General features: G+C 42.4%; 1 protein-coding gene across 1 annotated transcript in view; it reads left to right on the forward strand.

Moving 5' to 3' along the window:
* Positions 1 to 4,114: 4,114 nt before the first annotated feature.
* Positions 4,115 to 13,782, forward strand: part of furinb (furin (paired basic amino acid cleaving enzyme) b) — a 189,569-nt gene continuing 179,901 nt past the window's right edge. Inside the window, exon 1 of the mRNA XM_062035290.1 lies at positions 4,115 to 4,736. The gene's annotated coding sequence lies outside the window, so the exon portion shown is untranslated. The remainder of the gene's footprint in view (positions 4,737 to 13,782) is intronic.

Genomic DNA, 13,782 nt, shown 5'->3' on the forward strand with positions numbered 1-13,782 from the left:
CATAAGTTTCGCAACACACTGTATCCATTGATTACCAGAAGGACTAAAAAAATATATATATATTTTAGGTCTATTTATTAATGGTTAAAACAAATTAATATCCATCCATTTCTATACACAAGGTCACTGGTGAGCTGGAGCCTATTACACCTTCTAGTGGTCACCATCAGTCAATCACAGTGCACACAAAGACAAACAAACATGTACGCTCACACCCATTAACAATTTACAGTCTCATGTTTGAGTCATGCATGTTTTGAGGGATGTGGGAGTACCTGAGAAAAGTCACAAACATGAGAGAACATGTACATTACACATAGATATGCTCTAATAATGTTATGCATCAGGAAGACAATTAGTATAAATAAATGATTAATGGGTTATACTTGTATAGCGCTTTTCTACCTTCAAGGTACTCAAAGCGCTTTGACAGTATTTCCACATTCACCCATTCACACACACATTCACACACTGATGGCGGGAGCTGCCATGCAAGGCGCTAACCAGCAGCCGTCAGGAGCAAGGGTGAAGTGTCTTGCCCAAGGACACAACGGACGTGACTAGGATGGTAGAAGGTGGGGATTGAACCCCAGTAACCAGCAACCGTCCGATTGCTGGCACGGCCACTCTACCAACTTCGCCACGCCGTCCCTATATACAATCTATTATTAATATTTTGTTTCCACATGAATCTTTGTCACATTGAATGTTCTATTACGACATTCATTATCATATTGGTAACTTATTTATGTATTATTAAATGTTTTAATGAGTAAATATAAGGCAACATATAACTACAACAGCAATAATAGTTTCAGTCTCCAGTTCTCCACTACACATCTGTAGAAGCTTCTAAGAATGGAGCTACCTACCTACATAGTCCAGCATACTGCAGCTTCCTAAAGAAGTAGAGATGCTGCAGTGCTCCTTCGTGAGCAGACAGGAAGTGTTGTGGCTCCAGGTGAGGTCACTGGATAGATCGACCCCAAATACCTGAAACTGAGGACCGTTTCCACATTTGCTCCTCCGATGTGCAGGAGCATATAAATTATTAAGCGTATAAAGTCAACTAGTTTTTCCATTCTACTGGTACTTTAAGGGTGTACCTTAAAGGGGAACTGCACTTTTTTTTTAAATATTTTGCCTTTCGTCCACAATAATTATGAAAGACATGATGACGGGTGTTATTTTTCTAAATATTAAATAAATTCGATCAAAAGTCTGCTTACAGTGGAGCCTACGGAAGCCGCTAAATTTTGCATTTAAAGCCCTTGAAAAAGAATTCTCCATTAATGTTTTATGTACATGATGTATGTATGTATGTAATGTAGCAACTGGCACATGTATAGTAACATTTCATATCTACGTATTTTGATAATTTTAAGCATACTCAGCACATTAACAGCGTTTGCTTTTTTCCCCATCACTGATTATTACTCACTGCAGACTTTATAAGAGCCAACAAACATAGTAAAACATCACTTACTGTACAATGTCTGCTGTCGTTAGGATGCCAACTGCTGGGATGTTCATATTTTCCCATTTAGATGAAAAATGTCTCATAATCCTAGTTTGTCTACATTAGCACTTATACTACCAATATCACTTGGTTAATATTCAAGTCACGAAATGTAAATTGTGTAATATCGGCGGTTCTTAAATGGTTATTTATTGGATTTTATGGGCGGAACAGAGGATCCCCATTGGCTCCGCTGCAAGCAGACTTTATTTATGTTTATTTAATATTTAGAATGTATTAAAAATCCATCTGTCGTTGTGTCTGTCATAGTAATTGTGAAGCATAGGCAACATTAAAAAAAAGTGCAGTCCTCCTTTAAAGAATGCCTGTTATTAAAGTGTGGATCCGGGTGTCTAGTTTGCTCGTAAGGTGAAATGCCAATGTGTTTACAGTGGTCCAAGTTCTTTTATACAACAGGAGCACTGTAATGTTTTTTTTTTTTTATTTGCTGCAAAGATGTTTGTCTCCCAAGTTTAGAACTGAAGCTTTGGTGTCATTCCCAGGTTGGACTTGTTTCTCGGGCCGCCTGTCGAATAGCCCTGCTTTATTGGCGTAAGAGAGTGTAAAGGTGACTAAAGGGTGTTTTTTCATGTCTAGAGGGCTCTCATAATGTTGAAAAACATATTTAGACTTAAACGTGCATTTAATGCTGGAGATATGAAAATTATAAATTTGTTATCCAAGATTCCCACTTTGTTTCCACAGGAACCAATTAACCGCAATAAATAAGAAACGATCTGACTGTACACTTTTTTTTTTTTTAAACTTGTTTTGACTTAGTATTTGTTACTGAGTTGGAAGTATCCATCCCTTGTCTACCGCTTGTCCCTCTAGGGCAGGGGTCCCCAAACTTTTTGACTCGATATATATATATATATATATATATATATATATATATATATATATATATATATATATATATATATATATATATATATATATATATATTGATACAGGTATATGTACAGTACAGGCCAAAAGTTTGGACACGCCTTCTCATTCAATGCGTTTTCTTTATTTCCATGTCTGTTTACATTGTAGATTGTCACTGAAGGCGGCACAGGGGTTAGTGCATGTGCCTCACAATACGAAGGTCCTGAGTAGTCCTGGGGTCAATCCCGGGCTCGGGATCTTTCTGTGTGGAGTTTGCATGTTCTCCCCGTGACTGCGTGGGTTCCCTCCAGGTACTTCGGCTTCCTCCCACCTCCAAAGACATGTACCTGGGGATAGGTTGATTGGCAACACTAAATTGGCCCTAGTGTGTGAATGTGAGTGTGAATGTTGTCTGTCTATCTGTGTTGGATGGATTGTCACTGAAGGCATCACAACTATGAATGAACACATGTGGAGTTATGTACTTAACAAAAAAAAGTGAAATAATTGAAAGCATGTTTTATATTGTAGTTTCTTCAAAATAGCCACCCTTTGCTTATACTGTATACTGTATATATATATATATATATATATATATATATATATATATATATATATATATATATATATATATATATATATATATATATATATATATATATATATATATATATATATATATATATATATATATCCATCCATCCATTCATCCATCCATTTTCTACCGCTTGTCCCTTTTGGGGTCGCGGGGGGTGCTGGAGCCTATCTCAGCTGCATTCGGGCGGAAGGCGGGATACACCCTGGACAAGTCGCCACCTCATCACAGGGCCAACACAGATAGACAGACAACATTCACACTCACATTCACACACTATATATATATATATATATATATATATATATATATATATATATATATATATATATATATATATATATATATATATATATATATATATATATATATATATATATATATATATTTCTTGTGCATATATATATATATATATATATATATATATATATATATATATATATATATATATATATATTTCTTGTGCATTAATTGACTGAAAGAGTGCACACTTGTCACTTTATCGGTGGAAGAATTTATTTTAAGACATAATGATTTGCCTCAGCGGCTCGGAGACACTGACAGAAACAAGCAGTAGGAAATGGATTAAAAAGGACATATTTAAAAGGCTACAGCACCCCCCCGCCACCCCGAAAGGGACAAGCCGTAGAACATCGATGGATGGATGGATATTTTAAAAAATAATAATGAAAAAAATAAATAAATAAATAAAATTTAAAAAATAAATTCAACTTGGGCCGAAAGCGGCCCGCGGGCCGTAGTTTGGGGACCGATGCTCTATTTGTTGCGGGGGTGCTGGAGCCTATCCCAGCTACATCCTGCTGTAATACTTAGCATAATAATAATAATAATGATTTAATAATTTTATGAATAATTACGCGATGTGTGAGCACCTGCCACCCCCCATATCTCTGTGCACGTTTCTGCCTGCCAGCGAAATTAAATTAATTAAAACTCTAAAATTCCAACAATAAACATATAAAAAAATGTTCCAAATTTCCAAGGATATAATATCTTGTTCCTTCGTCGGCAGCAAAAGCCCCGATAAAGCATGCTCGACAGTCTCGTACGCTCGAAGAGTGACGTATTTCCTGGACAAAGGAGCTGTTTTGTTGTCATTCATCCAGTCGTCCACGCGACACTCCACGGGCAGACAATCTCGCCTCTTAGTGCTCCTCCACATGTTATCGCTCCTTCACTACGCTGCGTAAACGCGTGTTCTTAGCCATAATCAGCCGTGACTGTTACGTTAAAAGAACGTCGTTCGATCCGAACAAAATATATTTTCTTGGAAGGGCGAAGTTGAGCGGCGGGTAAGAAAGAACCATGCTGGGGAAGTTGGCCGTGGATGGCCAGTTAGCGTTTAAGGTGCGTGCTTTCAAAGCGTTAGGTTCAATTTTAAAGCGAAATGGCAAAGGGACAAGAAAAGGAAAGTAGAAGGTGGGACGTATTGGTTTCCCTTTGTAGAAAGTGCGAGGCAAGCGTGTGCCCAGCGGGGTGGGCAGGCACGGAAAAGTGGGTGGTAGCAGCTGAAGCGTTAGCAAAAATCACCATTCTATTTTAACCGTCAACGCTGCCGACAAGCCGCGCACTAGTCTGCCCAGTCAGCGGAAACCTTTCCCGGTGTCAGGGATACCAACAGCGGTGTGGATCACTGGCGATGTGACCCACGGAAGGTGGATCTCTTTTCTTCCATGGGAATTGACTGAGCTCGAGTCCGCTGCACCTTCTCTCTGAACTTTGTCGGGGGTAAGACTTGTTTGCACGTTTTTTGCATGTATAATCGCCTAGATTTAGGGGTTTGCTTTCCCGCCTTATTCCCCTCAGCTGTGCGCACACAATGCTCATAGGTATTCGCTAGGGCTGTGAATCTTTGGGTGTCCCACGATTCAATTCAATATCGATTCTTGGGGTCACGATTCGATTCAAAATCGGGTTTTTTTCCCCCAATTCAACACGATTCTCGATTCAAAAACGATATTTTCCCGATTCAAAAGGATTCTCTATTCATTCAATACATAGGATTTCAGTAGGATCTACCCCAGTCTGCTGACATGCAAGCAGAGTAGTAGATTTTTGTAAAAAGCTTTTATAATTGTAAAGGACAATGTTTTATCAACTGATTGCAATAATGTACATTTGTTTTAACTAATAAATTAACCAAAAATATGACTCATTTTATTTTTGTGAAAATATTGGACACAGTGTGTTGTCAAGCTTATGAGATGCGATGCAAGTGTAAGCCACTGTGACACTATTCTTCTTTAAAAAAAAAAAAAAAAAAGTCTAATGATAATGTCAATGAGGGATTTTTAATCACTGCTATGTTGAAATTGTAACTAATATTGATACCGTTATTGATAATATTCATTTTTTTTTCCACTAATTTTTGTTTGTGTCTCCTCTCAATTGCTCTGTTTATTGCAGTTCTGAGTGTTGCTGGGTCGGGTTTGGTTTTGGAATTGGATTGCATTGTTATGGTATCGCTGTGTATTGTTTTGTTGGATTGATTAATAAATAAAAAAAATCGATTTAAAAAAAAATGAGTATTGATTCTGAATCGCACAACGTGAGAATCACGATTCGAATCGATTTTTTCCCACACCCCTAGTATTCGCCTTATTCACCCCACCTATCTCATCAAAGACATTTATCAGTGTAAAGTAGCACACATTAGGTGGGTATGATTTATGGAAAATCTGAATTTTGTTTATCAGTAACTACGCTGGTCAACATCAATCCATCCATCCATCCATCTTCTTCCACTTATCTGATGTCGGGTCGCGGGGGCAGCAGCCTAAGCACGGAAGCCCAGACTTCCTAACCTGACTCTCGCCAGATCCTTGTAGTTCGCTGAGCTCCACACAATGATCTGGGACTTCTCAATAGGAGATGTATTTCAGAAGGCGGGGCCTTGTAGAAAAATCATTGTCCGTTATCTTGAATGACGTGCTACTTCAACCACTCACATCGAAATCAACCCATGACACTGATGAGAGCGACGCTGGGTAATCCAAAACAGAACAGCCGACATATTGGATAACGACAGAGCAAAAAGTTAGAGAACTTTTACTGAAACAACGCAGCAATGTCAGTAGACGATCGATGTCGTTTTTGCAAAGACAATATGCAGAATCAATGTCAGCACACGACTCCTTGCTGCGTTATTGTTTTAATCCAGGGGTGTCAAACTCAAATACAGAGTGGGCCAAAATTTAAAACTGAACAAAGCTTCGGGCCAAGGTTGAACAAATTAACCTTTTAATAGGGACCCAAACAAGTTTTGCATTGAATATTGAACAAGCAAGGCTTATATAACTTTATAGTGACATGCAAAATGGAGTTTCAAATAATAATAATAATAATAATAATTAAAAAATATCAATGGCATATCAAATACAATCTAAATAAAAATTAAATGCCTCTTTTCTATTTGCAGCCTTCTGAGGTAAATATCAACATTAACTTTTTCCACAGGCTAATAAATTAGAAAATAAAATAACAATTAATAAACCAACCATTCAGGACTTTAAACTGCTCAGTTTGCAACACACTGATCTAATCTGATGTGCCCAAGCCAGATACGTGCCATCTTTTCTTGGATGCTAGTTCATTAATGTCGGGGCTCAGGCTTCCGGGCTGCAATATACATCCCCGCTACCACCAAACCCCTCCCTCCATGCGTTGGTTGAGGTGGGCGGGGTTGGGGGGCGGGGGTGTATATTGCAGCCCAGAAGAGTTAGGGCTGCATGGGATTCTGGGTATTTGTTTTGTTGTGCTTATGTTGTGTTACGGTGCGGATGTTCTCCCGAAATGTGTTTGTCATTCTTGTTTGGTGTGGATTCACAGTGTGGCGCATATTTCTAACAGTGTTAAAGTTATTTATACGAGCACCGTCAGTGTAACCTGTATCGCTGTTGGCCAAGTATGCTTTGCATTCACGTGTGTGTGCGTGCTGAAGCCACACATATTATGTGACTGCGCCAGCATTCGCTGGACTGGGTGAAAAGCGGACGTGACGATCTTTGGGAGGGGCACCGAAATTTGAGTCTGCCAACCGGGAGGGTTGGCAAGTATGAGAATTAGCGGTGAATGCAGTGTTACCGCGGCTGAATATAATCGGCGGGCCAGCTCTAGTGTTAATTTGATATTGCCTCAAAGGCCAAGTGAAATTACACGGCGGGCCAAATTTGGCCCGCAGGCCAGAGTTTGACGCCCATGTTTTAATCAAACAGTCGCTTCGGCGCTATAACGCATCTATGAAATCCCGCCCGGCGATCCTGATTGGTTCATTATTTTTTGCTATCTTGAAGGAGTTTCAAAGTTGACTTATATAGCCCTAAATCACGAGTGTCTCAAAGGGCTGCACAAGCCACAACGACATCCTCGGCTCAGATCCCACATCAGGGCAAGAAAAAACTCAACCCAATGGGATGACAATGAGAAACCTTGGAGGGGACCGCAGATGTGGGGACCCCCCCTGGGTGACCGGTGCAATGGACGTCGAGTGAATCTAGCATAATAGTGTGAGAGTCCAGTCCATAGTGGATCTAACATAAAAGTGTGAGAGTCCAGTCCGTAGTGGGGCCAGCAAGAGATCATCTTGATTGGAGACAGGTCAGCAGCGCAGAGACGTCCCCAACTGATTCACAGATGAGTGGTCCACCCTGGGTCTTTGTTTGCATTGCCCTTGAGCCCAGATCCTTCTGAGGAGCTCAGCAAACTACAAGGATCTGGCGAGAGTCAGGTTACAGACTTCCCTCTCCCCAGCCACTTCATCCAGCTCCTCCCGGGGGATCCCGAGGCGTTCCCAAGCCAGCCAGGAGATATCGTCTTCCCAACGTGTCCTGGGTCTTCCCCCGGCCTCCTACTGGTCGGACGTGCCCGAAACACCTCCCCGGGAGGCGTTCGGGTAGCATCCTGACCAGATGCCCGAACCACCTCATCTGGCTCCTCTCGATGTGGAGGAGCAGCGGATTTACTTTGAGCTCCTCTCGGAGGACAGAGTTTTTCAGCCTATCTCTAAATGGAGAGGCCCACCACCTGGCGGAGGAAACTTTTTCCTGGCTCCAGAGGGGGGCCCCGGTGACCCGCGTCCGGGCGAGGGAAACCTGGGTCCTTTTTTTAAATTTTTCATAGAGGTCTTCGAGCTGGTTGGTCAACATATTTTGTACAAAGTAAGATCTAGGACTGGGTTAACCAACAAACCAAATCTGATTATCACACATAAGTAGGGGTGTAAATATGCATTTTAACAATGATCCGATTCTTTTCAAAATGTGTGGTAGTCAATATGAATCAGGGACAATATTTTTTAGAATGATACGAAACAATTCAATTAGTTAAAATCTATTCAGTAACTTTTTAGCAAAATAACCAAGCAATGTGATTGTTTGTTTTTTTTTGTCATAAATAAATACAATCATGTGTGCTTACGGACTGTATCCCTGCAGACTGTATTGATCTATATTGATATATAATGTAGGAACCAGAAATATTAATAACAGAATGATTTAATTAAAAAAAATTAAAAACATTTTTTTTATTTGTTTTTATTTTTTATTTTCTTGTGCGGCCCGGTACCAATCGATCCAAGGACCGGTACCGGGCCGTGGCCCGGTGGTTGGGGACCACTGCATTAAACCATATCCAATTGTATTTACAATCCGCAAAGTATGTGAAAATACCTTCTAAAATGCCACAAATTCAGTTAGCCATTTTGAATATTCCACTCCGAACGCCTTCTGCACTTTCCATAGATTCTACGTCATTCGAGTAATGCTTCTGCACTCTGACTGTATCATCAGATCAGTCATACTGGAAATATGCAAGCATTTGAAAGAGATGTGGTTTGTCATTGACAATCCTCATCTAAGACAAGAACCCATATTCTAGGGACGGCGTGGCGAAGTTGGTAGAGTGGCTGTGCCAGCAATCGGAGTGTTGCTGGTTACTGGTGTTCAATTCCCACCTTCTACCTTCCTAGTCACGTCCGTTGTGTCCTTGGGCAAGACACTTCACCCTTTGCCTCTGATGGCTGCTGGTTAGCGCCTTGCATGGCAGCTCCCGCCATCAGTGTGTGAATGTGTGTGTGAATGGGTAAATGTCAAAATACTGTCAAAGCGCTTTGAGTACCTTGAAGGTAGAAAAGCGCTATACAAGTATAACCCATTTATCATTATATGCTTGGCTTTTTTTATGCATTCGAAATCATAAATAAGTGGCTAACAATTGAGTCAACAGATCGAGGGTCCTCTATTGCGCTTTATACCCTCTCAATCAATCTAAAAACTTCCAGAAACCGCTAACAATGCTCCATTTACATGTCGTAACCTGAAAATTAACCAAATAAGAGTGATATTGTTATTATAAGCGCCAACGCAGACAGACTATTTTAGCGGCCATTGGTAACCGTAAACTAATTGTTGACACACTATAAGCCGGTGGCTGCTTTTGCTTCGTATTAAACTTTCTAAAAGTAAATTTTAGAATATAATTCATGCATCTCTCACCTGGTAGTAGACAAATGTGGTCATGGATTGACAGGCCAATCGACTTTCACGTCCCCGAAGTGGCGAAAAAGACACAAAAATGCGCTTGTTGCAGCAACTTTTTTAACCCTTCATGAGGATTGTGATCTAATCTTTATCTTAACGGTATATGTGGGAGCGTCCTGTCGGTCGACATCCCAGCAAAAGTGGAAATATTACAGTAAGTGTTTGTTTTATTATGGTTTAATATGGTTATGGTTTAATATGGTTAGTTTGTATGTTCAGCATCTCGCAATGCTGCGGATGCGAGTGTTGTTATAAAGCTGCATCCAAGTAGCAGTCGGCTTTCTAAAACCTATTGCAGATCTTCTTTGTGTTCAGGCTCAAAAATATAAGCTCCTGGATCATAGTTTTTCCCAAAGCAATTGTTGTTGTCTCTCACAAAGTCTGCTTGATTAGCATTGTTGTTGATGGGAAGAGGATCTTTGGTTCCTAGCGTGATGTCACACGATCATTATCTTTCAAAATGGCGAGGGAATCTCTGTAAGATTTATACTAATTTGATCTTATCTATTTATTCGCAAACTTTGAAAGTGTTTTGGTGTCATAAATCATACATATAATAATATAGCTTCAATATAGAGGCAACTTGTTTTTCCACTCTACTGCTACTTTAATTATTTCCAGGGAGCTGGGACCACATGACGCAAAGGAGACAAGTTACAACCACTCTACCAACTGAGCCATGCATCAACTCGACTCACCATGGTTGAAGGCAGAGGAATGCCTAATAAAACCCAGAGAACACCATCCCTACAGTTATAGTACAGATGAATCTTCCTTTATGACATTGGCCCAGAATGCAAGACCAAGTTCCCAACATAATTTCAGAGGAGTAGCTCAAGAATATGCCTAATCAGTCTGCGGACCGCAATCCAGTTGAAATTTTATGTAGATAGCTGAAAGATCAAGTTGCCCAACCAACGGCTTCGAAACCCTTAGGATTTGTAAAGCATATGTAAAGAGTATTGGACCAAACTCTCCTGTGAGGGACCAACTACAAAAAAAGTACAATGGAACCTCGATTCACAAATGCCTCAATGGCCTATCACGCCAGATATGCCTCTCTGTACGGACCATGTCTTGGCGTGCGAAAAGTAAAATTAGTTAAACTTTTGTCTGGAAATAAATGCACAATTTTTGTTACATTCCGGACGTAGTTGCCACTAGCGTTAGCACAAACTACCAGTGTGAGGCAATCTCTCAGTGGCTTGTGTCCGGGTAGTGCCTTCTCTTTTGCTGTAATAGAGGTCATTTGGCTTGCGGGGCCTTCATTTCTGAGATTTTATCAGCAAAGGGGGCTTTGTTCCGCAGCAAGTCTTTAATTGTGATGACACCGAAAAAGATGCCACAGCGGACCTCTATTACAGCAAAAAAGAAGCACTACCTGGACTCAAGCCACTGAGGGATTGCCTCACTCTGCTTGTTCGTGCTAACGCTAGTGGCAACTACGTGAATCCACTGCTCGTACTTTATGCATATATTTCCAGACACAAGGTAAAATCATTTTACTTTTACTTTTTTTTTAGCGCAACAACAAGACTTATGTCTGCCTGATGGTAGGAGGCTGAAGAGACTGGGCTGGGGGTGTGTACTGTCCTTTATGATGTTGTGTGCTCTCCTGGTGGAGTACATGTCCTGTAGTGAGAGGAAGGCTGCTCCTGATATGTACTGAGCAGTTTTAATCACTCGCTGGAGTGCCTTCCTGTCCTTAGCAGCGCAGTTTCCATACCAGACCGTGATTGAGCTGGAAAGGACACTCTCAACAGTACTTCTATAGAAGTTGCTGAGAATTGTGTGTGGCATGCCAACTTTTCTCAGTCTTCTTAGGAAGTACAGTCGCTGCTGGGCTTTCTTTATTGTTTGTTGGGTGTTGTGAACCCAGGTGAGGTCCTCGCTGATGTGGGTCCCGAGGAATTTAAAGGTTTTCACCCTGTCCACCTCTGTCTCCCCTATCTACAGAGGTGTGTACTGTGCACTCCTTCTCCGTGGGTCAATAATCATCTCCTTGGTCTTGTCTGTGTTCAAGGAGAGATAATTATCCTGACACCAGGCCACCAGTTCCGCTACCTCCCTTCTGTATGCTGCCTCAGCTCCCCCGGTGATCAGTCCGACGACCGTAGTATCATCTGCAAACTTGATGATACTGGTGTTGTTCTGGGAGGCCACACAGTCGTGTGTGAAGAGGATGTACAACAGGGGGATCATCATGCAGCCTTGGGGGGGTCCCTGTGCTTAGAACCTTTGTGCCAGATGTCTGGTTGCAGACTCTGACTGACTGGGGCTGGTTTGTGACAAAGTTCAGCACCCAGTCACATAAAGCCGGTGTCAGACAACAGTGAGGAGTTTAGCAGTGATTTTTTGTGGGATGACCGTGTTAAAAGCAGAGCTGTAGTCGATGAATAATAGCCTGGCATATGTTTCCTTGCCCTCCAAGAGGGTGAGGGTGTTGACTGCATCCTCAGTTGACCGGTTCTGCCGGTAGGCAAACTGTAGAGGGTCCAGTGTGTCTGGGATGGACTTCTTGATGTGTGACATGACTATCCTCTCGAAGCACGTCATCACTATTAGGGTGAGTGCAACGGGGCGATAGTCATTCAGACAGGTCACAGTGGTTTTCTTTGGCAGGGGCATGGTGGGGGTGGTCTTGAAGCAGGTGGGCAAAACAGCTTGTGCTAGTGACAAGTTGTATATGTCAGCAAGTACGTCAGCCAGCTCTGATGAACAGACCCTGAGGGCCAGGCCAGGGTTGTTGTCTGGGCCGGCTGCCTTCCATGGGTTTGTTCTCCTCAGAACTGTACGTACCTCTGCTGTTGTCACAGTGAGTGGTGGGTCCTGCGTGCGCTCCGTAGTCAGAACCCCTCTCTGTTGGTTGGTGTTGAGGACCTCGAAGCGGGCATAGAACTCATTCAGCTCATCTGGCAGTGAGGGCTGGCTGTTTGTGACCCCCCCTGCTCCCCTGCTTGTAGTCTGTGATGTGTTGCAGGCCTTGCCACATGCGCCGGGAATCTGCTTTAGTCTGTATTGTAACTTGGCTTTGCTGATGGATTCACGCAGGTCATATCTGGCCTTCTTGTAGTCCTCAGCGTTGCCTGAGACAAAGTGGAGCGGGCATGTCGCTTGGACCGAACATCACAGTTAATCCAGGGATTTTGGTTTGATCTTGTATTGTTTTGTGGGCACAGTGTTTTCCACACGTGCTGATGTAGCCAGTTACACTGGAAGAATATCCCTCTATGTCCACAGTACCGTCATCCCTCTGAGCAGCAGTTTTGAACATGTCCCAGTCTGTACTCCCAAAGTAGTCCTAAAGCACTAGTTCAGTGTCTTCATGCCACACTTCAACAGTTTTACTCACTGGGGGGGGGGGGGCTTGCTTGAGGCGCTGTCTGTATGCTGGATATAGTGTGGTCTGGGTACAGCTTTGTAAGCTCCCCTCACGTTGCAGTGCACCTGGTCCAGAGTGTTTTTCTCCCTCGTAGGAAAGTTCACATACTGATGGTATTTCGGGAGGACACTCTTTAGGTTGCGGTGGTTAAAATCCCAGCTACCGTGAACGCAGCATCGGGGTGTGCGGTCTCTTTTTTACTGATGATGTCACGCAGCAGCCCCAGCGCTGTTGTGGAGTCCGCCCGTGGCGGGATGTACACAGACACTATAAACACTGCACTGAACTCCCTTGGCAGGTAAAAGGGTCTGCATTTCACCATCTGCATTTCACCATCAAAAACTAAATGTTGTCCGAGCAGTGTCTTTCAACAACCTGTACGTCCGAGCACCAGCTGTTACTCACATAAACACAGACGCCGCCGCCTCTCACCTCTCGCCTTTCTTGAAGCCATTGTCCGGTCTCCATTGTAGACTGAGTGCGTTGCTAGCTGGATGGCAGAGTCTGGGATGCTGTCTGAAAGTCAGGTTTCTGTGAAAATAAGAGCACAGCTTTCTCTCAGTTAATGCTGGAATGTAATCCTGGTTCTCAGCTCATTCAGCACGTTAGCTAGCAGCAGGCTAGGTAGTGGTGGTTGTGTAGCTCTAGCCTTTAGTCTAGCATGTAGCCCCGCACTCTTGCCTCGCCGCCTTGTTGTTGTTTTGGTCTGGCTGTGGTTAGCGGGGTCTCGTCATAGCAGAAAGTTGAAGTCCGTCAGACTATAAGTGAGCTCATGGTGAGCTTTTCCGAAATCCAGAAGTTCATCTCTGTTATAACTCACTGTTGCGTGCAATAACTTTGCATTTAGGATGCAAAT

The sequence above is a fragment of the Entelurus aequoreus genome, linkage group LG24 (assembly GCF_033978785.1).
Source record: "Entelurus aequoreus isolate RoL-2023_Sb linkage group LG24, RoL_Eaeq_v1.1, whole genome shotgun sequence".
In the NCBI taxonomy this organism is placed as follows: domain Eukaryota; kingdom Metazoa; phylum Chordata; class Actinopteri; order Syngnathiformes; family Syngnathidae; genus Entelurus; species Entelurus aequoreus.